This window comes from Macaca mulatta, chromosome 20 (genome assembly GCF_049350105.2).
Source record: "Macaca mulatta isolate MMU2019108-1 chromosome 20, T2T-MMU8v2.0, whole genome shotgun sequence".
Taxonomy (NCBI): domain Eukaryota; kingdom Metazoa; phylum Chordata; class Mammalia; order Primates; family Cercopithecidae; genus Macaca; species Macaca mulatta.
The window spans coordinates 7527490-7551380 of NC_133425.1; the positions used below are offsets into that span (position 1 = coordinate 7527490).

The following is a 23891-nucleotide window of genomic DNA, read 5'->3' on the forward strand; positions in this document are numbered from 1 at the left end:
TACAGGCAGAAGCCAGAAGGACAACAGTGGCTTTGTAAATTTGCAACAGATATTCAAACAAGATAAGTACATAATTAGCATGGATCAGCAGATGAGGTAGTGTGGAAGATTTAAATTCCGCGTAAGGAATTAGCAAACAGTTCCTGATAACCACATTCTGAACATGTTGCTGTTCGATGGGTGTGAATGGATCGTGCAGGCACAGCCCATCTAGATGGCTAATAATAGAAGGAATTGTTCAAGAACAACAATGTATTCTGTGCTTACCATGTGACAAGTAATATGCTAGACTACTTAGTGATATAATGCTTTCTTCATAATATCTCTGTGAGGTAGGAACTGTTATAATCCACTTTTACAGACAAGGGTGCTGAATCTCTGATTGTTGAAGGGGCGTAACCCTGCCGTCTCTCTTTCTTGATCTACATACATATCTCTGTGTGTATCTATCTCTATCATACACACACGTCCATCTCTAATAAATGGCAACGCTTGGATTTGAATACGGGTCTCATCTAACTCCAAATTCTGTTTCTCCTAGAGGAAGTTCAAGATGAGGGATTTCGACAAAAAGGTTGTTAAAAGCAGTCTGATTGACTTTCACCTAACAGATCTGTCCTTCGTCATCATCGTCATTTTAGCTATCTGCAAAGTCATCACATCTGTCATTGACATTGCTCCTACTTTGACATAGGCTGTGGGCTACACAACTTGCATGTATGAACTCCTGGGGAACTCGCAGCAAACCTTCATAAGTAGGCACCGTTATCCTGATGTCTGACTCAGGTGAGAAGCCAGAGGCTCATTTTCTAAAGTCACATACCAAATTTGGTGACTCTGAGCCCTAAATTTTGCACTTTTATAACTACGCACTCTATTGTTTTCCAGTCAAAGCTTGATCAATGGTTGATGATAGATAGATAGATGGATAGATGGACGGATGGATAGATAAACAGATAGATAATAGTTAAAAGAAACAGATGTGTGTGTGTGTATATGCATATATGTACCTATATAGAATATATACCTATATCCATATCTATATAAATTTGGAATTCAAGATTGTGTTGTCTTTCTCTTTCTTCTGAGGCCTCTGACCAGCTTGCTGCGTTTGCAGCTGCCACGGTGCACTTAACTCCTTGCTTGCATTGGTATTCCTCTTTGGAGCAGCCCTGTCACAATAGCAATTGGAATAAAACCCAACCAGTAGTGCAGAGAATATAAATGGGTTATTTTTCACCTCAACTCAAGTAGGACAGAACTCTCATAAAGAACCAGGGAACAAAGGTTCCGTGACAAACATACACCAGGGGACTTTAGCTCTCTCTGAGACAGCCTGTGTGACACAATGGAAAGACAAACTCAGGATCAAGGAATTCCAGCGAGAATTTTAGGTTGCCTTGCTTGATTGAGGTTCGTGGGCCTGTGTGTTTGTAAGCACCCTCGTCAATAGCATTTATCGAATATCGACTGTTTAAGTGAGGGTATTGGATGTTGCTTCCCTGTATAGCTTATGATGCAGTGAGCCTGGATCCATATGAATAAACAGATGTATCCAGGGAGCACTTTTGTATCTCTAAATAAGCAATTGTTTATCAACAATATCTATCTATGTAAGTGATTGTTTTTATCAAAATCATGGGAATCATTACAGAGAATTTACAGCCCTGAGATTGGAAATAAGAGCTTTGTGGATCATTAAAAGCTGATGTGAAATTAAATCTTTTATTTTCAAAGGCAGAGTAGCAGAGTGCTTAAGGATATGGGATTGGTAATAACCCTGGCTGAGTTTGAAGCTTGATCCCAAGGTCATACCATCTTGGGCAAGGTGACTAAGTATTCTTAAACTTGTTTTGTTTTTCTATGGTAGCAGGACATGGACATTTTAATATCTGTGCAACCCTCATAAACCTTTGACTGATGCAATCTAGTCTCTGCATGAAATTCCATTCAATGGGGGAAGCAATAAAAAAAAAGTTAAAACTGAACATTTTTACAATTTTAAAACATTTTGAAAAACCTCTTTTAAAATTAACATAAATTAAAACAATATATTTCTGTCTTCTAAAAAAATACATGTAAAAGGAAATTCAATTCATTATTTTTAGCAACACTTCTCGTGTCCTCTTTCCTGCCCTGTTCTCTGGGATTTATATGGTGCAACAACTTTTTCTTGGCTTATCCCCCATGCCTACCCCCACTGTCTACCCTTGACCCATTCAGATTCTCTCCCTTTATTTCCCAGATAATTAAAATATATATGGTTTCGGCCTTTTGTCAGTAAATCCTTTTATCCCTTCTCTTCTTCCTTCTATCTCTGCCACCCCTTTCCTTTTAGATCATTCTCAAAGTTCAGCATCAAATATGTCCGGGGACCTGTTTGTCAGCCCAGCAGGCTGGGGAGGGAGGTAAACAAGCCAGAAAAATCTGTGGATTAGGAGGATGGGGAGAACCTGGAAACATTTCCATATCAATACTTTCTGGGTGAATCACCCCCTTTGCTTTGACTTCTACCTGTCAACAGCACCCAGTGAAGACCAAGTCAGAGAGCCTCCATTCCCAGCCACGGGAAAACTCTGTGGGTAGTTGAGATGAGCAGTACCCAGGTTCACTTGGGGCCCCTTTCTCCATGGTCCTGATAGGACAGATGAGATGTGAAAGGATGGCTCGTGTTTTGCTCGGCCAAGAGGTGAAAGGGCACAGGACAGGAGGAGGGTGGAGGAAATGCAAGTTGGTGTGAAGCTGTAGCTCTGGTCAGAGTCATGTGTGAGATGAGTGCGTGCATGGTGATTTTGACTATAAGACCAAAGGGGACCCCTCCTCATACAAATGGATACAGGTGGGTGCCAACAGGGGTGGAATGCGCTGTTCAGTTTCCTATAAGGTTAGCAATCACGTCAGCTTTCAAAGTCCACAGAGAAGTGGTGCCTGTGGGTCAACCTGGAAGTATGACAGACTGGATAAAGAAAATGTGGCACATATACACCATCGAATACTATGCAGCCATAAAAAAAGAACGAGTTCATGTCCTTTGCAGGAACATGGAGAAGGCTGGAAACCATCATTCTCAGCAAACCAACATAGGAACGAAAAACCAAACACCACATATTCTCACTCACAAGTGAGAGTTGAACCATGAGAACACATGGACACAGGGAGGGGAACATCACATACTGGGGCCTGTCCTGGGGTGGGGGGCAGAGGGAGGGAGAGCATTAGGACAAATACCTAATGCATGTGGGGCTTAAAACCTAGATGACGGGTTGATGGGTGCGGCAAACCACCATTACACATGTATAGCTTTGTAACCTGCACATTCTGCACATGTATCCTAGCACATAAAGTTAAATAAATAAATACATGGAAAAAAATGAAAGTAGGGTCATTTCCACATAGTAGTCTATAATCTGTAACAAAAAAAAATATTTATGGCAGTCAGAAAGAAAGGATGGTCCAAGAAGGGGAAGAGGGTGGGTAAGAGGACTGAGGCAGAAGGAGGCAAGTGTGCCCAAGGTCACCTGGAATCCCTGACCCTTCGAGAGTAGAGTTCATCCTTGGAGCAGTGGGACACAGTTGTGAATCAGAGAAGTTGATGAGACCAGATAGTATGGACTTAGAAAACTAGTCTAAGGCTTTGAACTTGACATCAGTTGCCGTTGTGAATTTTGCAAAGCGGTTAAACCGATATAATCAGTATGTCAACATGTGCTTAGGACACGGGCGGGCAGTCTCAGCACCACTGATGCTTTAGCCAGAACACTTTTGCTGTGGGACACTGCCCTGTGCCTTTTAGGACGCTTCGTAGCATCCCCGGCTGCCACTCATGACATGCCAGCAGTGTCCTCCTCTCTTGTTTTGACAACCAAAAATGTCCCCAGATATGGACTAATGTTCCCTGGGAAGAAAATCACCTTTGGTTGAGGAACTCTTGTTTAGGAAGATGCTGCTCAGAGCAGTATGTGGAATGGATAGAAGGCATATGAAACCAGAAGCAAGAGGACCTCTTAGAAGGCTGTAGTAAAACTTAGGTGGAGAAGTGCTAAGGATGTGTGCACCCTAAAGCATATACCTGACCCCTGCCTCCCATGAGTAGATGTGAAATTTGTAGGAGCTTTTAGAAAGGAGAATGAGCAGTTGGGGTATTTAGCAGGAAGAACAGGGGTCATTTTTTGATGTATTTATTTGTTGAATGATGTTTTTACTTATTATTTTTCTTTTTTTAATTTCATTTTAAGATCCAGGATACGCGTGCAGAACATGCAGGTTTGTTCCATAGGTAAACATGTGCCACAGTAGTTTGCTGCACCTGTGAACCCATCACCTAGGTATTAAGCTCTGCATGTGCTAGCTATTTATCCTGATGTTCTCCCTCCCCATGATGTATTTTATTTTTCTGAATCTATTAAAGTGGCCACTCAGCCAAAGGAGCAATAAATTCACTTCCAGCAGGGATGTTAGCCAAATCTCTCTTCCCCATTCAAATTGAAAGACAGCATCCACAATATTTGATGTTGAGTTTCTTTTTTTTTTTTTTTTTAACTTTTATTTTAAGTTCAGGGGCACACGTGCAGGTTTGTTACCCAGGTACACTTGTGTGCTGGGTTGTTGTACAGTTGATTTCGTCACCCAGGGATTAACTCTAGTACCCATTAGTTATTTTTCCTGATCCTCTCCCACTTGCCATCCTCCACCCTTAAGTGGACCCCAGTGTCTGTTATTCCCTTCTATGTGTCCATGTGTTCTCATAATTCAGTTCCCATTTATAAGTTAAGACCATGTGGTATTTGGTTTTCTATTCCTGCATTAGTTGGCTAAGGATAATGGCCTCCAGCTCCTTCCGTGTTCCTGCAAAGGACATGATCGTGTTCTTTTTTATGGCTGTATAGGATTCCATGGTGGATATGTGCTCCATTTTCTTAATCCACTCTATCATTAATGGGCATTTAGGTTGTTTCCATGTCTTTTCTACCGTGAATAGTGCTGCAATGAACATACACGTGGATGTGTCTTTATAATGGAACGATTTATATCCCTTTGGGTGTATACCCAGGAGTGGGATTGCTGAGTCAGATGGTAGTTCTCTTTTTAGGTCTTTGAGGAATCGCCCCATGGTCTTCTACAACCGTTGAACTAATTTACACTCCCACCGTGTGTAAGCGTTCCCTTTGTCTCCGCATAATGTTGAGTTTATTAATAAAATTCACATACCCTTATCCCATCATCCTTTGTAACACTGTATTTATTTTTAAAACTCCTTAGAATTGTCCATTTTTGTCTAGGGTTTACTCAGTTCTCCACTGCCAGCTGGCCATTAAAGACATTTAGAAAGAAAAACGCTGAAGCAACTGTGCTCTCGTACGTATTGCATAATCCACCAAAATAGCCCCAGAAGTGATTATGCTTGAAGCTACAATGACAGCAAAGTTGCACTGTCATTCACCTTGACCCCATTCAAGATCATATCATTTACTCAAGTTCGTTGTTTTTCTAAAACAATTTCTATTAGAATGAGTGTGTTTTTGATTGTGTGCACATGAGCATGAGTGCATCCACCGATGAATTTTACATTCTGTTTCCAAAGAATCTTCCCTAATCACAATTTCATTTATGTCACTCCTCTGCTCAAAAACCTTCAGTGGCTCCCTATTGCTTATCAGATACTCCAAGGTAGTGTCATACTGAATACCTTCCATGGCCCAAACTCTGTTTTACTAATTTCATCTTGTCCTGCAATGTTTTCTGCATTTCAGTTTTTAACTAAGCGGGATAATTATTTAAATGTTTATCATATCAACAGCGTGGCTCTAGTGGGTAATCATTCCATCATAGATTTTAAAATCACTAAGAGAGTTTAATTGGATTGTTTGCAACACAAAGGATACATGCTTGAGGGTTGGAGACCCCATTTTACATGATGTGATTATTATTCATTTCATGCCTGTATCAAAACATTTCATGTACCCCATAAAGATATACACCTACTATGTATCCACAAAAATAAAAAAAATTTAAATGTTTGTAAGAAATAAATCACTGCAATTCCAAGTTCATTTACAATGTTAGATGAGTGATATGGATTAACATGATACAGACTTTCTTACCCTCACTTTGTAAATCAAAATTGTTACTTGCTTCTGACAGGGCGTTCAGTATTTAATTTTACTATGTCAGACAGGAAATCTAGAGCCGAACATTCCAAGTGTGCGTGTTTATGAATTTTTCATTAATTACTCTGACTGAAATTGGATACAAGCCTAGCTTAGAAGATCATCCATTGCTTATTTATTCAGATTGTTATCCAGGTCACCTACTATCCAGTGAAATCTATCATTATTCCTTTACTTTTGCTTGTTTCATTTGCCAGATGCTTTGCTGGAGGTCTTTTCAGTCTCCCTCCTCTCCTCTCTAGCCGTTAGGCAGAGTTCGATAACTGATCTCTTCTGAAAAGTTCAACGGGACTCACAGCCTAAGCAAGTGAAATAAGCTGCCTTCTTGGTCAAAGTAGATAGATATTTTCATGTGTCTCTACGTCCACTTTCTTCTCTTGAATAAACGTGTGCAAGAACTAGGTAAAATATCTTTCTTCTTTCTCTCTCCTGCAAACTCACTTTGCCTTCCTGATTCACCTCCATGTGTTCCCTTTTATAGCTTCTGGGACCTGGGGACGGTGGCACAGTAGAGATGAAAGTGCAAGTGGGTTGGTGACTGAAATATATCTGCAATCGTGTACATAGAACAAATCAAGCTAAAACCATTGGTGCCGGGTGTGGTGGCTCATGCCTGTAATGGCAGCACTTTGGGAAGCCAAGGCGGATAGATCAACTGAGGTCAGGAGTTCGAGACCAGCTTGGCCAATGTGGTGAAACCCCATCTCTACTAAAAATACAAAAAAAAAAAAAAAAAAAAAAAAGCCAGGCACGGTGGTACACACCTGTAATCCCAGCTACTCGGGAGATCAAGGTAGGAGAATCCCTTGAACCTGGGAGATGGAGGTTGCTGTGAGCTGAGATCATGCCACTGAACTCCAGTCTGAGTGACAGAGTAAGACTGTCTCAAAAAAAAAAAAAAAAAAATCAGATGAAAATAAGTCCATTCCCACTTTCAAATCTCTGCACATGGGCCTTTTGAAACAATTCCTTTATCTTCGTGAGAAATGGCTTTTGAGTTTTCTAATTCTAGTAAACAGCCACCACTATAAATCTGCAGGCTCTTGATCCTAGATACCCATTGCCTCTACAGAAATCTGCTGACCTGGGGGAAAGTTCTGCCATCGAAAATAATGCTGTACTTTATATGCAGCCTGTGGTCCATGACAGTTGATACATTGCCGCAGAATTAAACATGCTTTTCTTTGTCATTGCTGGGCAGAGACGGCTTTGGTTTATGGATGTTCCACATTACTTTCTACCTGCCTGTCTCTGCCGAGTACGGAGAAGTTTCATGACCCAGTGCCTCCATCTGATTCCAGATGACACATGGGTGACCCCAAAACGTTGCAGCTAGGTTGGAATGAAGTGGGCCAGATCGAGGTGGACTTGACTGGATTGAAATGGAGTGGGCTAGACTGGGATGGAGTGGAACAGAATGGTAGAGGGAAATCAGCCCATAGGTTTTCATTAAAAGCAACTGAGAAATGGCTTTTAATTAAATACCTGTATTAATATATATATATATTTATAAAATATTTGTATTAAGAAGGCATGCATCCAGGCCAGGCATGGTGGCTCACGCCTGTAATCTCAGCACTTTGGGAGGCTGAGGCAGGCGGATTACTTGAGGTCACCAATTTGAGAGCAATCTGGCCAACGTGGTAAAACCCCATCTCTGCTACTAAAAAAAACAAAAATTAGCCAGGCATGGTGGTGCACACCTGTAATCCCAGCTACTCGGGAGGCTGAGGCAGGAGAATCACTTGAACCTGGCAGTCAGAGGTTGCCGTGAGCTGAGATTGTACCACTGCTCTCCAGCCTGGGCAACAGTGCAAGACCCTGTCTCAAAAGAAAAAAAAAAAAAAAGAAAGATAGAAAAAAAGAAAGAAAGTCAGCACCCTTTGAGAAAATGAGATAATTTTGCTGAAAAGGAGAGTAATGTTGATTTTCCCTCTGGACATGGACAAAATATATCTCTGCACATATATTACAGTTGTGAAGACTATCTTCTGCTTAGAGTGCTGTCATCAACTTGTGTAACTTGCAGTGTGTCAAACCTCTGCACAAGAGGGAGAAATTACCTGGAATATACAATTGAGCATTTTTTTTAAAAACCCCACAAATTACAGTCAGTTTCTTCCCCGGCTTGTGAACAGACTACTGGAAGGAGTTTGGCTTTCACGTTCCCAGCGGATGAGAGAAAAATTGGCAGTTGTTTCTTCCCTTCCAAAAAGCAGAAAAGTCCTGGCATATCCCCATCGTTTGTGTTTCACCAAAATCAGTGTCTTCGAGTCCTGGTGTTAGTCTCATCTTTCGGTTTTTCCATCTTGAGGGAGGTTGTTTTTTTCTCTACCTAGCACCAACATAGTATGTCAAAGCAAAAGTAGCTTCCAAACAACTGACTGTTCCAGCCTCTCCCAGATGTCAGATGATGAGTGGAATTGTTTTAGTGGCTCAGACATGTCCTGTGAGAGTCATTCTGATTGCACAGCAGACAAACAGAAACAGGCTGCCGAGCCATTTGCTGGGTCATCCTTGTCCTGGGAATCGAGCCTTCAGTTCTTAGCCAGTCCATCAAGCTTCACCAGTTTCATCTCTGTAAATGCCCACATTATGGTTTTTTTTTTTCTTTGCCCATTGGATCAGCGAGGCTGTGAGTGACAGAAAACTCGGGAAAACAGTGGCTTTTGAAAGTTAAAAGTATGCTTTCTTCAGGCCAGGTGTGGTGGCTTAGCTTGCCAGCACTTTGGGAGGCTGAGGCAGGTGGATCACTTGAGGTCAGGAGTTTGAGACCAGCCTGGCCTACATGATAAAACCCGGCTTTACTAAAAATACAGAAAAAAAAAAAATTAGCTGGGTGGTGCACATCTGTAATCCCAGATACTTGGGAGGCTGAGGCACGAGAGTTACTTGAACGCAGAGGTAAAGGATGCAACGAGCCAAGCTCACACCATTGCACTCCAGCCTGGGCAACAGAGTGAGGCTCTGTCTCGAACAGCAAAACAAAGAAATAAAGAAGCGTATCTTCTTTTTAAATAAGTTGAAAACTAGAGATGACAAAGACAGAGGTGCAGAGACTCCTTGACTTCCCTTCTCTCAAGGTATTCCACCATCCCGAACACTTGGCTTCCAACTTCCCATTCAAGACAGTGGCTTGATTTCAGCTATCATACCCTCAGTCAGATGGGCAGGAAAGAGAATCGGGGAAGTTAAGTCACATTTCCTCTCTTTAAGGGCACTTCCTGGAAGCTGCATGTACCAATTTCACTTACATTTCATTAGCCCGAAATTAGTCACATGGGTACCTCTACCTGCAAAGGAGGCTTGGGAAAAAGTAGGAGATACTATGGCGGTGGGGGGTGGTGAGTGTGCCCTGAAATATTGAGTCTCTGCCTAAGAAGAAAAGGAGAGATTGGGAGGAACATGACACTCTGCCTCATCCGTATTGATGGAGGCAGTGTTCACTGCAGCGACATCTCATAAACATTGGTTAAAACTGTGTGTTTGTAGTTATTTTGCTGTCAACTGGATTGCCACATCTTTCCCAACAATTGATTGCTCACTTTTATTTTCCCCCTTTCATTAGGCCTGGATTATGTTATGTTCTGGGAAAAATCAGAACAAAGGGTTGAGGGCTGTGATCTATTATTTCAAGTTTAGGTCGAAAGAATAGGAATAGAGAAAGATGTCTTTGCAAGAATAGGAATAGAGAAAGATGTCTTTGCAAGCAGGGATTGTGTCTTGCTCATCTTTGGTTTTCCTTACGTCCTCAATGCTCCTTTATCCAAGGAAGCACCCATTCTACCCAGGTTACAGTGGGCAACAAGGCAGGCCAGGTCACAACCCTCATGGAAATTACAGATCAAGGTAAGTACCGTCAAGGAAGTCAATGGGATGAAGTTGCAAAGAGGCACTGAGCCAGGGAGAGGGCCTATTTTAGATAGGAAAGGCCACTTTGAGATGACATCTGATTTGTAGCCTGAAGGATGAGATTGAAGTCACCCACTCGAAGAACCACGGAGAGAGCTGTAATGTGCCCAAGACTGAAATGGGGAAAACTTTGGCATGTTTAGGAGAACACAGAGTGTGCCTGTGCTATAAGGGTTGAAATGAGAAAGAGATGCCTTGTATAGAGAAGATGCCTTATGGTTCTGTTCAGTATTGGAGGGTCATACTTTCTGCTTCCACAGGAATTTTGTTTGAAATCCATTTGCGTAGAAGTTCTTAGTCACTCCGGTCTGCTGGAATCATTCTAGCATAGAATTGAATTTGAGCGTTGAGAATTCATGCTCAAACTATGGGGCTGGTGTGGGATGGCAAGGAGAAGGATATTTATGTTTTCATGGGAGGGTATAAAGAGAGAGGCTCTGATAAAGACATTGCAATTGGTTAGGGGAAAAAAAATAAACTTATTTGGAGGTACATTTCTGGAATCGCCTGATTTGAACTGAGCAGTGCAGCCTCTAGTTATGAAACCATTTCTCTCAATGTTTCTTTTTTCCAATCTGTCTTCCACTTTGACAGATGTGGCCTATCTTGTGCCCAATTCGACAAGAACTAGTCTCCCTCCTTTCCTCTCTCTCTCCTTCCTTGGAGCTTAGAGCTTCTGCTAGTGTCTGCTCCCTTCCTAGTTGGCATGGAAGTTGCTCCATTTGTTTTTGTAAATTGGGGAATTTTCTTTTTGTTTGTAAATTTGTCATTATCTCCTACAAAGCGCCCTGCCATGGTTTGTTAAATATCTTGATGTCTTCACATTGGAAGCGCCACTCCATCTGTGAACTAGATGCTTCCGTCCCAAAATGCCGTTCCGAAGGAGAAAGTTGGAACCGAAAGGGTTGGCAGCAGCGGCCACCACCAGCAACATCCACTATTACAGGATTAATAGGAATTAAATCTGCTTGAGCTGTGAAGTGAGCCAGTGCTGTACTTGCAAGTGGGGCTAAAACATTTTTTATTTAAGGATTTACATTAGGTCAGTTGTTCTAAACTATTTTGACTTTAATTTGACTGAGGATGAATTTGCATTGGGGATTCAATAACTTTACTTTCCTAGAGTCTCGAAACTTACAGTTACACACAACTTCTTCTACTGCCTGCCCATTGCTTTGGGGTCCTTTTCTTACAAGATGCAGTTTGTTTGGCTTTTCAGTGTTCTTTTGGATAATCCATGTGGATCGCTCTTGGACTCTCAGTTTTGCAGCTTCCTGTCATGAAAGGAGAAAAACTGAGGTCCAGGGAAGTATGCAACCCTTTCCATCACCATGCCATATCCCTGCATGAACTCGACTTGACTTTCTCCCAGCGAAGTTGCACTGGGTGTGCACTAGGCTCCAGAGTCCATCGAAGTGGCTGTTGCCCTTAAACAGTCATTGTGTTATACGGTTCTCTTGCTGGAAACCCATCAAATAGTCTTAAACTGAAGTTCAGATGCTCCCACTGGCTGGCAGGCCCCTGAGTGATCAGATTACATCAGGTCCATCCATTCTCATTGCTCACCATTCACCTCCTCGCTCACATCACGACAGCCACAGGGACCTTCTCTGCAGACCTCAGACACACCGTGTTCTTTTCCTCGTCAGGACCTTTTGCTCATACTCTCCCTGCCGCTAATGTGCTCTTCCCCTTCCGTGTCTTCAGTAATCTGGATCACTGGGTAGAAGCCACACCCCTGGGAAAGCAGTCCCTGAGGCCAGGGAGGTGCTCAGCTCTTTTTTAGCAGCCTGTGTTGTTTCTTCTTAGCATGCCACTGAAACTTCTAACTCTCTGGTTAGTTTTCTTGTTTTCCTTCTGTCTTGCTCAGGAAATTTCTTTTCCTTGATTGCCTCTGAGTCCATGGCATCTGACCTAACATGTAGTAAACGTGCAGTGAGCATTGGTTGAATAATTGAGCGAAGGAACTCTGAGTTCTGTGTGTGGGAACCAACTCTGATAAGAGCAAACGCTTGACACCAACCTTGTCCGGCCTCCCATGCTGCATCGTCCTATCTCAAATACTGTGGGTGGGGCTGATGGTTCGCAGATGTCCTTCCTTCCATTTCCTTTTTCCCTACAAGTCATTCAACAACCATGACGGAGACAGTTATCTGGGGCTGTTTTTTAGATGTTAGACACCAGGAATCCTGAAAGGAATGTTATGTTCTTTGCACACTCATGTGTTTGTCTGGTTACCCTCGTGCTTCTTCAAATGGCCCTATTTTTTTTTTTTTTTGACATTGTGTTTTTTGTTTGTTTGTTTGTTTGCAGTTTTCGTGCGACAAAATCTTGCTCTGTCACCTAGGCTGGAGTGTAGTGGCACAGTCTTGGCTCACTACAACCTCTGCCTCCCGGGTTCAAGCGATTCTCCTGCCTCAGCCTCCCGAGTAGCTGGGATTACAGGTGAGCACCACCATGCCCAGCTAACTTTTGTATTTGTGGTAGACATGGGGTTTCACCATGTTGGCCAGTCTGGTCTCGAACTGCTGACCTCGAGTGGTCCACCCGCCTCGGCCTCCCAGAGTGCTGGGATTATAGGCGTGAGCCACTGCCCCCAGCCTGTTTGACATTATGAATAGCTCACCACATTTATTAAACATTTAAAGACCTGGAGGCTCCTTCAATTAGTGTTTCTCATGTCTTTCTTGTGCAGGATATGTGGGTCAACCACCACATTAGCTTTGGTGCATCCAGAGTGGGAAAACGAGCTTTTCTTTACCTTGTTAGCTCTCTCAGCTGCCTTCCTTGTACTTTTTGCTTCAGCCTTGTTGAACCAACTACTCTGAATTCTTCAGAATCACTCTGTCTCCCTCTCCCTTCTGCCCCATCTTCCGCCTGGATCCTTCTTGCTCCCTCTCCTCCTCACCTCTTGTACATTTGAGAATCCTGCCTTCCTAGAACACTCATACCACTTTCCCTTCCCATGCAGCGTCCTTCCTGGTATTGTGGTTCCATGGTAGACTTATTATTCCTTACAAAACATTCCGACTTCTCTTCTTGTGGTATTTCTTACTGCAGGAGGATTTTTTACATCCCCAACTTTTAAAAGTCGGGAATGGCCATACAGCTTACTTCAGCCAATGGAACGTGGGGGACGTGAGAGGTGTCACTTCTGGGCGGAAGCTTTAAGAGCCTCTAGCTGACTCAACTTATTCTCTTCTCCCCCCTGTGGAGAGATCAGTGAGTCACTTCTCTGTCAGCCTGGACCCTTGAGAGAAGATGACATGTAGCAAAGCCATAGCTGAAACACAGCCAACACGTAGCCTAGTGAGAAATAAACCTTCGTTGCTGCAAGCTCCCAAAAGTCTGAGGTCAGTTGTTACTGGAGCATCTAGCCCATCCTGAATGATACTTGGTTGTATCTCAGAAGCCATTTCTTTGTAGAACCTTCCAAGACTCTAACAGAATCTTAGAATCTAAGAGTCTTAGAATCTATTTAATAACAGGCCAGACACAATTGCTTATGCCTGTAATCCCAGCCCTTTGGGAGTCCGAGGCAGGCAGATCACTTGAGGTCAGGAGTTCGAGACCAGCCTGGCCAACCTGGAGAAACCCTGTCTCTACTAAAAATACAAAAATTAGTCAGTCATGGTGGCATGCGCCTGTAATCCCAGCTGCTCGGGAGGCTGAGGCAGGGGAGTCCCTTGAACCCAGGAGGTGAAGGTTGCAGTGAGCTGAGATCGCGCCATTGCACTCCAGCCTGGGCGACAGCGCGAGACTCTGTCTGAAAAGAAAACAAAAAGAAGAAGGAGAAGGAGGAGGAGGAGGAGGGGGAGGAGGAGGAGGAGGAGGAGGAGGAAGAGGAGGAGAAGAAGAAGAAGAAGAAGAAGAAGAAGAAGAAGAAGAAGAAGAAGAAGAAGAAGAAGAAGAAGAAGAAGAGGAGGAATCTATTTAATAACAGAATCCTAGAATAATCTTAGAATGTTAGAATCCTAAAAGTCTGTTGCTTTTATCATGTGTTCCCATGGCATTCCCTCATAATTAGTTTTTTTGTCTGTCTTCAGTATGACACTGTCAGTTCTGTGTGGGCAGGAAGCTTGATTGACTCACTTCTGAATCCCCTACTCTTAGCAGAGAGGGTTATGATCGGTATAAATCCCTGCGACTGAAAGCAAATGGACTAGTGCAAAGAGATCTCTGGCTCCACCACCATCATGAATATTTTTGGTGGGATAGGTTCCAGTAAAAAGCGGTATCCACCTCTAAGCATACATGGTGGTGGTAGAAGAGTTCCCCACAGCTGCAGAGAATGGAGACACCCACTTGGGACTGAATTGATTAGTTATGGCAAACTCTGGATCCTTGTCGGGAGTCTGAAAATGGGGGGAAAAAATCTGGGGCAATGATCAACAGAAAAATATTTGGAGTAAATGGGCAGAAAAAGAAAAACTGTCAGAGATATTAATTTAAATTCACAATTCATACTGTAACACTGTAGGATCATGTTTCTTAGGTCAATGAACTCTACTCATATTTTGTGGTGATTTGTTTGACCTCTCCAGATAAATTCCAACCTCACTATCTCCTAAGTGTCCCTCCTCTTCTGTTCCTTATAGGACTTGAGGGCTGTCCCCTTGACTTCTTATTTCTTTCTGTGTGGCCTAAGAGAAACAGACCATGGATATATCCAGTTGCAACCGAATCCACTGGATTCGTTTGTGAAAATGAACAACAGTCCTTTCCTTAGCAGAGAAGCTAGAGTCTTATCTGACAGGTTTCATTTTTTACCTTAAGCTTTTCTGAAGCTATGGTTGGAAGATTGGAAAACCCTGAACATGGACAGGCTTTGGTGCTGCAGATACAAGAAGAGATCTCCCCCTAAAACCAACAAACGAAAATTCTGGGGTTTTTTCCCCCCCTTTTCCCCATGAAAGAGTAGACTGAATTCGGGTGCAAGTCGCTTAGATTTACCAAGTGTGATAACCAGGTATGTGGCTGTTCTGAGCATCCATAGCTGAAACCCACAGGTTGGACATCCTGTGACAGTTTCTTAGCCTGCAAAGAACAGTGAGCATGATAGCTTTAAATGGGCTATTACCTTTTTATATTTATCCCAAACTGCTAAGGTCAGCATTAAAATTTGACCTTTTCCCTGCCAACCCGTTTGAAGTAATTAACCCCTGTGTCTTGAAACACAAGGAAGCTATGACTTTGTTATTAAATTCTCATAAAGAGCCTATTAATATTAAAATTGCTTCACTTTTGGGCTGAATGTATTAATGGCCTTGCACTGGGTAAACACAAACCCTCAGCTCAGTGTTTTAAAATGCATGAGTTGAGGGCAGAGCATGTTCTTCCAGCTATTTTTTCTGTAGCAGAACGTTATGCCTTTTGTGACAATTTCCTCTCCAATTTGTTCAAAGGCTTTTATTTTGAATTTATGTCCCTAGATTTACATCTGTTTATGGGGAAACTCATTTCACTGCTTGCAGGTGTGGAGCAGGTCGAATGAAACAGAACTCCCGTGATGACCTCTGCTCCCATCACCCTAATCGTCACCTTCCAGGACAGCGCTCAGACCCTAACTGTCTTGGTACGAAGCACAGCTTGTGATGATTCTTTTAGTGGGTCCAAGATAGTTGTGTCCAAGCACCTGCGAAACGTGCTTAAAAATGCAGATGTACGCAATCCAGCATAGACCTCCTGAATCAGAATTGACGGAGATGAGACCTTCCTGAATCTGCAGTATAAATTAAATTCTCAAGGGTTTACTATAGTAAACCCTACTGTGAACCTGACTAGAGTTCATTGTGTTAATTCAATCATTCAAAATATGCATCAAACAATTATTATATGCCAGGGTTTATGGCCTTGGGAATACAGTGGAAAAATGAAAGAGTCAGGTGCTTGTTCTTAGGGATCTGAGAATAAGAAACACACAAAACACAAGCATGTAAGTAAGTAATTAAAAATAGTTAGAAGTGGACTTCTGGAAAGAGGAGGTAAACATTTTTTCCCTGTTCCTCCAGGAAGAACAAACAAAATGCCTAAACAGAAGTGCAGTCTTCCTTCAGTATCAGTGGGGAACTGGTTCCAAGACAGTCCAAAATCCATGGATATTCAAGTTCCTGATATAAAATGGCGTAGTGTTTTCATATAACCTACACACATCCTTCTGTATGCTTTGTGGGGACATCTCTCTCACCTCAAGCATTTACCATTTTATTTGTGTCATCCTGTATACTATAAAACATTTTTACATTACTTACAATACCTAACATAATATAAATGCTATGTAAGCTATGTCAGCAAGAAGGACAACAAAAACAAGCATTAGTTTGAGAGATTTTCATTCTCTGCTGTTTTCAAAATTATGCTTTATGCCTAAGCAAAAATTATACTGTCTCATGTGATTGGTAAATATGTAAGTAGTAAATAGTTGTTATACTGTCATTTTAATTTGTATTATTTTTATTGTATTGTTATTTTTAAATTTTTGGATTTTTTTTTTTTTTTTTTTTTGTGAGACAGAGTTTCACTCTTGTTGCCCAGGCTGGAGTGCAATGGCGCCATCTCAGCTCACCGCAACCTCCGCCTCCTGGGTTCAAGGTATTCTCCTGCCTCAGCCTCCCGAGTAGCTGGAATTACAGGTATCATGCCTGGCTAATTTTTGTATTTTTAGTAGAGACAGAGTTTCTCCAGGTTGGCCAGGCTGGTCTTGAACTCCCGACTTCAGGTGATCCACCCGCCTCGGCCTCTCAAAGTGCTGGGATTACGGGCGTGAGCCACCGTGCCCGGCCAAATTTTTGGAATATTTTTGATGTATGATTGATAGCATCTGTGGATATAGAACCCACGGATATAGAAGGCTGACTGGATATAGTTTCAAATCACTGAGTAAATCCCAAGTCAGATGAAACTGAAGGAAATCCACACCAAGTCACATGATAATCAAACTTCTGAAAAGCCAAGACGATATAAACATCTTGGAAGTAACGGGAGAAAAATGGATGCTATCCTTATAGGAGGAAAACCATTTGAAGAACAGATTTCTCATCAGAAGCCACAGAGGCAAATAAGAAATGGCAGGGTGTTTTCCAAGGGCTGAAAGAAAATACTTGTCAACTCAGAATTTTGTATTGAGTTAAAATATCCTTTGGAGATGAAGGAGAAATCAAGACATTCTCAGATGAAGAAAAACTAAAAGAATTGGTTGGCAGCTGGTCTACCTTAAAAGAATGGCTGAAAGAAGTTTTATAAACAGAAAGGAAAGGATAAAAGCAGGAATTTTAGAACATCAGCAAGGAGGAAAACAAAAATAGGCATTAATATGATAAATTTTCCTTCTCTGGTGTTTACAAAATTATGAGTTATCTTTAAGCAAAAATTATAATACTGTCTGATGTGATTCAAAATTCATGTAGTAGAAAGATTTAAGACAATTATATTTAAAATGGGGAGAGGAAGGGAACATAAAGGGAGTTAAGGTTTCCACACTTCATTCAAACACTGAAAACATAACACCAGACTGTGGTAAGTTAGGTATGTATATTGCAATACCTAGATAACTGCTAAAAAGTCTGTAAAAGGAGATTCACTCAAACACACTATAGACAAATTAAAAGTTAATTATGAAAATGTTTCAGCAACCTAGAGAAAGGCAGAAAAGGCAAACTGAGAAACGCACAACAGAGAGAACAAATAGAAAAAAAGAATAAAGTGGCAAAATTAAGCACTAACGTAGCAATAATTACATTAAATGGCAATGGCCTAATACACCATTTGTGAGAGATTGTTAGAGTGGATTAAAGTACACAACCTAACTATATATTGTTGACAAGAAACGCCTTTCAAATTTAATAGTATAGGTAGCCTGAAAGTAAAAGGATGGAAAAAAGATAGAGTATGGAAACGCCAATCAAAAGAAAGTAGGAGTAGCTATACTATCAGATAAAGTAGATTTAAGAGCAAAAAACAAACAAACAAACAAACTAGAAATAGAGACGATATATAATGATACAATGATACAGTGTCAGTGCAACAAGAAGAATAGCAATCCTAAATGTGCACACATTAGACACAGAGCTTCATAATATATGAAGCAAAAATATATATAACTCAAAGGAGAAATAGAAGAATATAACAATTATAGTGAGAGGCTAAACACTGTTAGGAATTAATAGGAAAACTAGACTGAAAATCAGAAGGATGGAGAACACCACAACTGTTATCAATCAAGAAGGTCTCATCAACATTATAGAACACCCCCAATGACAGAAGGCATTTTTTTATGTGTCCATGGGAGATATCCTGGGCCATAAAACAAAGTTTAACAAATGTAAAATAATTGAAATCATACAGTGACCACAATGGAATTGAGTTATAAATCAATACCAGAAAGATAACAGGAAAATCTGCAAACATTTGGACACTAGACAGCACATTGCTGAACAAAATCCATGGATTAAAGGAGTCTCCAGGAAAATAAATAAGTGCATTGGGCAGAATGAATGTGGAAATACATCAAAATTTGTGGGACATAGCTAAAGTAATGGTGAGAGGAAATTTTATAGCAATAAATGAATACATTAGAAAAGAGGAAAGGCTTCAAATCAATAATCTAAGCTTCCACCTTAAGAACGTAGAGAAAGAGTCTGGGTGTGGTGGCTCACACTTGTAATCCCAGCACTTTGGGAGGCTGAGGTGGGCAGATCACTTGAGGTCAGGAGTTTGAGACCAGCCTGGCCAACATGATGAAGCCGCATCCCTACTAAAAATACAAAAATTAGCTGAGTGTAGTGGCACATGCGTGTAGTCCCATCTGCTGGGGAGGCTGAGGCAGGAGAATCGTTTGAACCTGGGAGGTGGAGGTTGTATGTGAGTTGAGACTGACCACTGCACTTCAGCTGGAGCAACAGAGCAAGACTCTGTCACAAAATAAAACAAGAAAACAAACAAACAAAAAAAAACAATAAAACACCCAAAGCAAACAGGGAAGGAAGTTATAAAGATGAGAGAAGAAATCAATGAAATTGAAAATAGTAAAACAATAGAGGAAAATCAGTAAGAAGGAGAAGCTGGCTTTTTGAACAGATGAATAGGACAAACCTCCTGACAAACCTGAGCAAAACTGATAGACAAAGAGAGAGGACACAAATTATCAAACAGGGAATATCACTACAGAGTTTGCAGATGTCAAACAGATAATAAGGGAATACCATAAGTAACTCCACAAACGTATATTTGACAACTTAGATGAAATGGACCACTTCCTTGTAAAATCCAAACCATCATATTTTACTCACTATGAAATGGATAATTTGAATGTTCCTATAACTATGAAAGAAATTGGATTTTTAAGTTAAAAGCTCCTAAAAAATAAATCTCCAGATCTGGAGGTTTTTGTTAGAGAATTGTACCAGATTTACAAAGAAGCATTAACACCAAGTCCTTATAGCCTCTTCTAGAAAAAAAAGAGAGAAATAAGTACTTCCCAATTCATTTTATGACATTAGAATTACCCTGACAACAAAACCAGGCAAAGCCAGGGGAAAAAAGAAAAGAAAACTATAGACTAATATTCTTAATCACCATTGACTGTAACAAAATGTTAACAAATAGAACTCAACAATATATAAAAATAATTTTATACCTTAGCCACATAGGGTTTATTTCAGGGATGTAACACTGGTTCAATATTTACAATTAAATCAATGTAATCTACCCTACCAATAGACCGAAGAGGAAAATCAGTCACCGAATCATATCAATCTATGTAGAAACACGCTTGATAAAATTCAACACCTGTTGATGACAAAAACTGTCAGAAAAACAGGAATAGACAGAATTGAATGTATTAAAGAACATCTACCAAACACCTACAGCTGACATGCCGATACCACAATTAAAAATGCATTGTCACATACAGTGACTCAAAAAATATACTTACATGACATTTTAACAAAATACAACTTGTATGCGGAAAACTACAAAATTTTGACAAAAAATAATTTTTAAAAAATTTAAGAGGAGACATCATTTTCATTGGATTGGAAGATTCAACATAGTAAAGACATTGATTCTCCCCAAATGGATGAACAGATTTAATAGAATTTCTGTAAAAAAATCCCAGTAAGCTTTTTTGTGGATAGAGACAAGACTATTCTAAAATATAAATGAAAGTGCCATGAAATTTGAAAAGCTTAACAATTTTGTAAATGAAGTATAAAGTGGGAGAAATGAGTCTGTTCAAAAACAAGACTTCTTATATAGCTACAGTAATCCGGTGTGGCAATGGCAGATGGATAGACACATAGATCAATTTTAAAAAGTGTATAGAACCCAGAAATAGACCTACATAAATGTGTCCAACTGATTTTTGACAAAGGTGAAAAGGCTATTCAATAGAGGAAAGATAACCTTTCAACATATGGTAGTAGAGAAACTGGCAATTCTTGACCAAAATTTTACATTTTATACAAAAAAAAGTCTCAAAAAGGATCATTAACTTTGATATAAAACATAAAACTGTAAAACATTTAGTAAAGAAAAAAGAGGCCGGGTGCAGTGGTTCATGCCTGAAATCCCAGCACTTTGGGAGGCTGAGGCAAGCAGGTCACCTGAGGTCAGGAGTTCAAGACCAGCCTGGCCAACATGGGAAACCCCATCTCCACTAAAAATAAAAAAATTAACCGGGCATGGTGGTGTGAGCCTGTAATCCCAGTTACTTGGGAGGCTGAGGCAGGAGAATTGCTTGAACCTGGAGGCAGAAGTTGCAGTGAGCTGAGATTGTACCACTGTACTCCAGCCTGAGCAACAGAGTGAAACTCTGTCTCAAAAAAAAAAAAAAAAGAAAAGAAAAGAAAAAAAAGAAAGAAACAAAAGAAAAGCAGAAAAATCTTTGAGATTTAAAGCTAGGCAAAGAGTTTTTTTGTTTGTTTGCTTTTTTTTTTTTTTTCTTTATTCTTTTTTTTTTAAACAGTGTTTCACTGTTGTTGCCCAGGCTGGAGTGCAATGGCATGATCTGGGCTCACTGCAACCTCCACCTCCCAGGTTCAAGCGATTCTCCTGCCTCAGCTTCCCGAGTAGCTGGGATTACAGGCACACGCCAACACGCCCAGCTAATTTTTTTGTATTTTTAGTAGAGATGGGGTTTCTGCATGTTGATCTAGCTGGTCTCGAACTCCTGATCTCAGGTGATCCGCCCACCTTGGCCTCCCAAAGTGCTGGGCTTATAGGCATGAGCCACAGCGCCTGGCCGAGAGTTCTTAGAATTAATACCAAAAGCACAGTTCGTAAAGAAAAGAAAATTATAAACTGGACTTCGTCAAAAATTTTTTTTAAATCTTTTGCTTGGCAAAGCACCCTGCTAAGTGGATGTAAAGAGAAGCTGCAGACTTAGAGGAAACTTTTGCAAGCCATGTATCTGACAAAGGACCAATATCTAGAATACATGAAGAACTCTCAAAACTCAACCAAAAAAAATCAAGCAATGGGCAAAGGACATGAAGAGACATTTTACTCAAGAGGATACACAGATGGCAAGTAAGCACATGAAAAGATGCTCTACATCATTGACCATTAGGGAAGGAAAATAAAAACTGCAATACGGTGTCAGTGCATACCTGTCAGAAGGGCTAAAACTAAAACAGTGGCAACCCCAGTACTTGCAAGGAATTTTTTTTTTTTTTTTTTTGAGACGGAGTCTCGCTCTGTCGCCCAGGCTGGAGTGCAGGGGCGCGATCTCAGCTCACTGCAAGCTCCGCCTTCTGGGTTTACGCCATTCTCCTGCCTCAGCCTCCCGAGTAGCTGGGACTACAGGCGTCCGTCACCACGCCCGGCTAATTTTTTGTGTTTTTAGTAGAGACAGGGTTTCACCGTGTTAGCCAGGATAGTCTAGATCTCCTGACCTCATCATCCGCCTGCCTCGTCCTCCCATAGTGCTGGGATTACAGGCGTGAGCCACCGCGCCTGGCCTTGCAAGGATTGTTGAGCATTCGGATTACATGCACATCACTGGAGAGGATGTCAAATGATACATTCCCATAGCCACTTTGAGATCAAGTTGAGCAGTTTCTTTAAATGTAAACATGCAGTTATCAGATAACCTAATAATTGCCTTCCTGGGCATTTATTCTAGAGAGATGAAAACATGTTCACACAAAACCTGTTCACCCATGTTTGTAGCAGCTTTCTTCATAATAGATAGAAACTGGGAACAACGTACATATATTTCACAGGGTGAATGGTTACACAAACTGTGGTATATCCATACCATAAAAATACAACCCAGCAACAAAAAGGAGTGGACTGTTGATACTTGCAACAGCCCAACAGCCTGAATGAATCTCCAGGAAATTATGCTGAATGAAAAAATCCGATTTATATAAAATTCTTGAGATGTCAAAATAATGGACATGGAGCACAGATGAGTCATTGCTCGGGTAGAGAGGAGATGGGGAGGAGGAAGGAAATGGGTGTGGTTATGAAAGGGCAACCCGAAGGATCTTTGTGCCAATGGGAAAGTTCTAGATCTTGACTGTGTTAGTGCTCTCATTGCACAATCCCATGATACCATACTATGGTTTTGAAACCACCCTTGTTGGAGGAACTAGGTAACTACACAGGATCTCTGTATCATTATGGCCTACAACTTCATATGAATCTAGAATTATCTCAGAATGAAGTATCTAATTAAAAAGGGACATTTATGATGTTAATAAAACTAAGTGCTATTCAGAGAATGAGCAGAAGGAGGACAGTTGAACTTGCCTGGATAGGCTGTTCTTTTTAAGAAGAAGACTTCATCATTGATCCATTAATGATGAGAAGGAACCATTTCTGTCTAGTGGAAAAGCATTCTCACAGAGTGAGACACTGAGACCATGTGCTGTGAAAGCTCTTAGCTGAGATAGGTCGCTCTGGTCTGGAGAGTGAAACAGAAATATCCAGTCTTGCTTCTACAAAGAGTCACATTGTCTGGTCATGCTTATCCCACTGCAAGACCATGTAAGTGTGTCTGCATACCTATATCTCTGAGATTATTTTACCCGCAAGCTTCAGGGCTTGCAAAGTTAGCATATAGCTGAGAATGGTGGCGGGCGCCAGTAGTCCCAGCTACTTGGGAGGCTGAGGCAGGAGAACAGTGTGAACCCAGGAGGTGGAGCTTGCAGTGAGCCGAGATTGTGCCACTGGACTCAAGCCTGGGCGACAGAGTCAGACTCCAACTCAAAAAAAAAAAAAAAAAAAAAAAAAGAAAGAAAGAAAGAAAGAAAAGTTAACATCTTTCAACGAGCAAACATTTATTGAACACTGTCTGTAATGACAACTGGTGGTATTTCTGCAGTGCTTGACTGCTTTCAAAATGTTTTCACACACCTGATCTCATTCGCGTCTCATAACTACCCTGTGGAATAGTAATTATTAACACCTTTATTTTCATTTCTCATCTGAGGGCACTGAGACTGAAAAACTGGTATGTTGATATGTTTGAATGTGCTTGATAGACATGGGGGGGTCACATCTGTACATAGCATTCTAAAGTCTGTATTTATTTCCATTGCATACTCGTGGTAGTACTACACTATTTGATATAATAATGGAAGGGACATACCTATTTTTTAAAAACCACTGCTTTGGAGGAATTAACAATTTATTAAGGAGACGTAATTGCCATGAAAATATTAGCAAGAAATAGAAGAAAGTGATTATTTTGTCTGCCAATTAATATGATGAAGGTAACTGACCTTGTGGAATAAAGAAGGAACAATATAATACTATTTACCAAATATTTTAAATAATTTTGTCAGCACCATTTACCAAAAAACCCTA

The 23891-nt window shown here is 41.0% G+C and overlaps 1 protein-coding gene and 1 long non-coding RNA gene across 17 annotated transcripts in view; both read left to right on the plus strand.

Moving 5' to 3' along the window:
* Window positions 1-23891, plus strand: part of RBFOX1 (RNA binding fox-1 homolog 1) — a 2485711-nt gene that overhangs the window by 1024979 nt on the left and 1436841 nt on the right. The gene's annotated exons all lie outside the window — the stretch shown is intronic.
* On the plus strand, window positions 12340-20055 carry LOC144337903 (uncharacterized). Its single transcript, XR_013411544.1, has 2 exons — window positions 12340-12596; window positions 18783-20055. It is a non-coding gene; the product is annotated as an uncharacterized LOC144337903 (long non-coding RNA).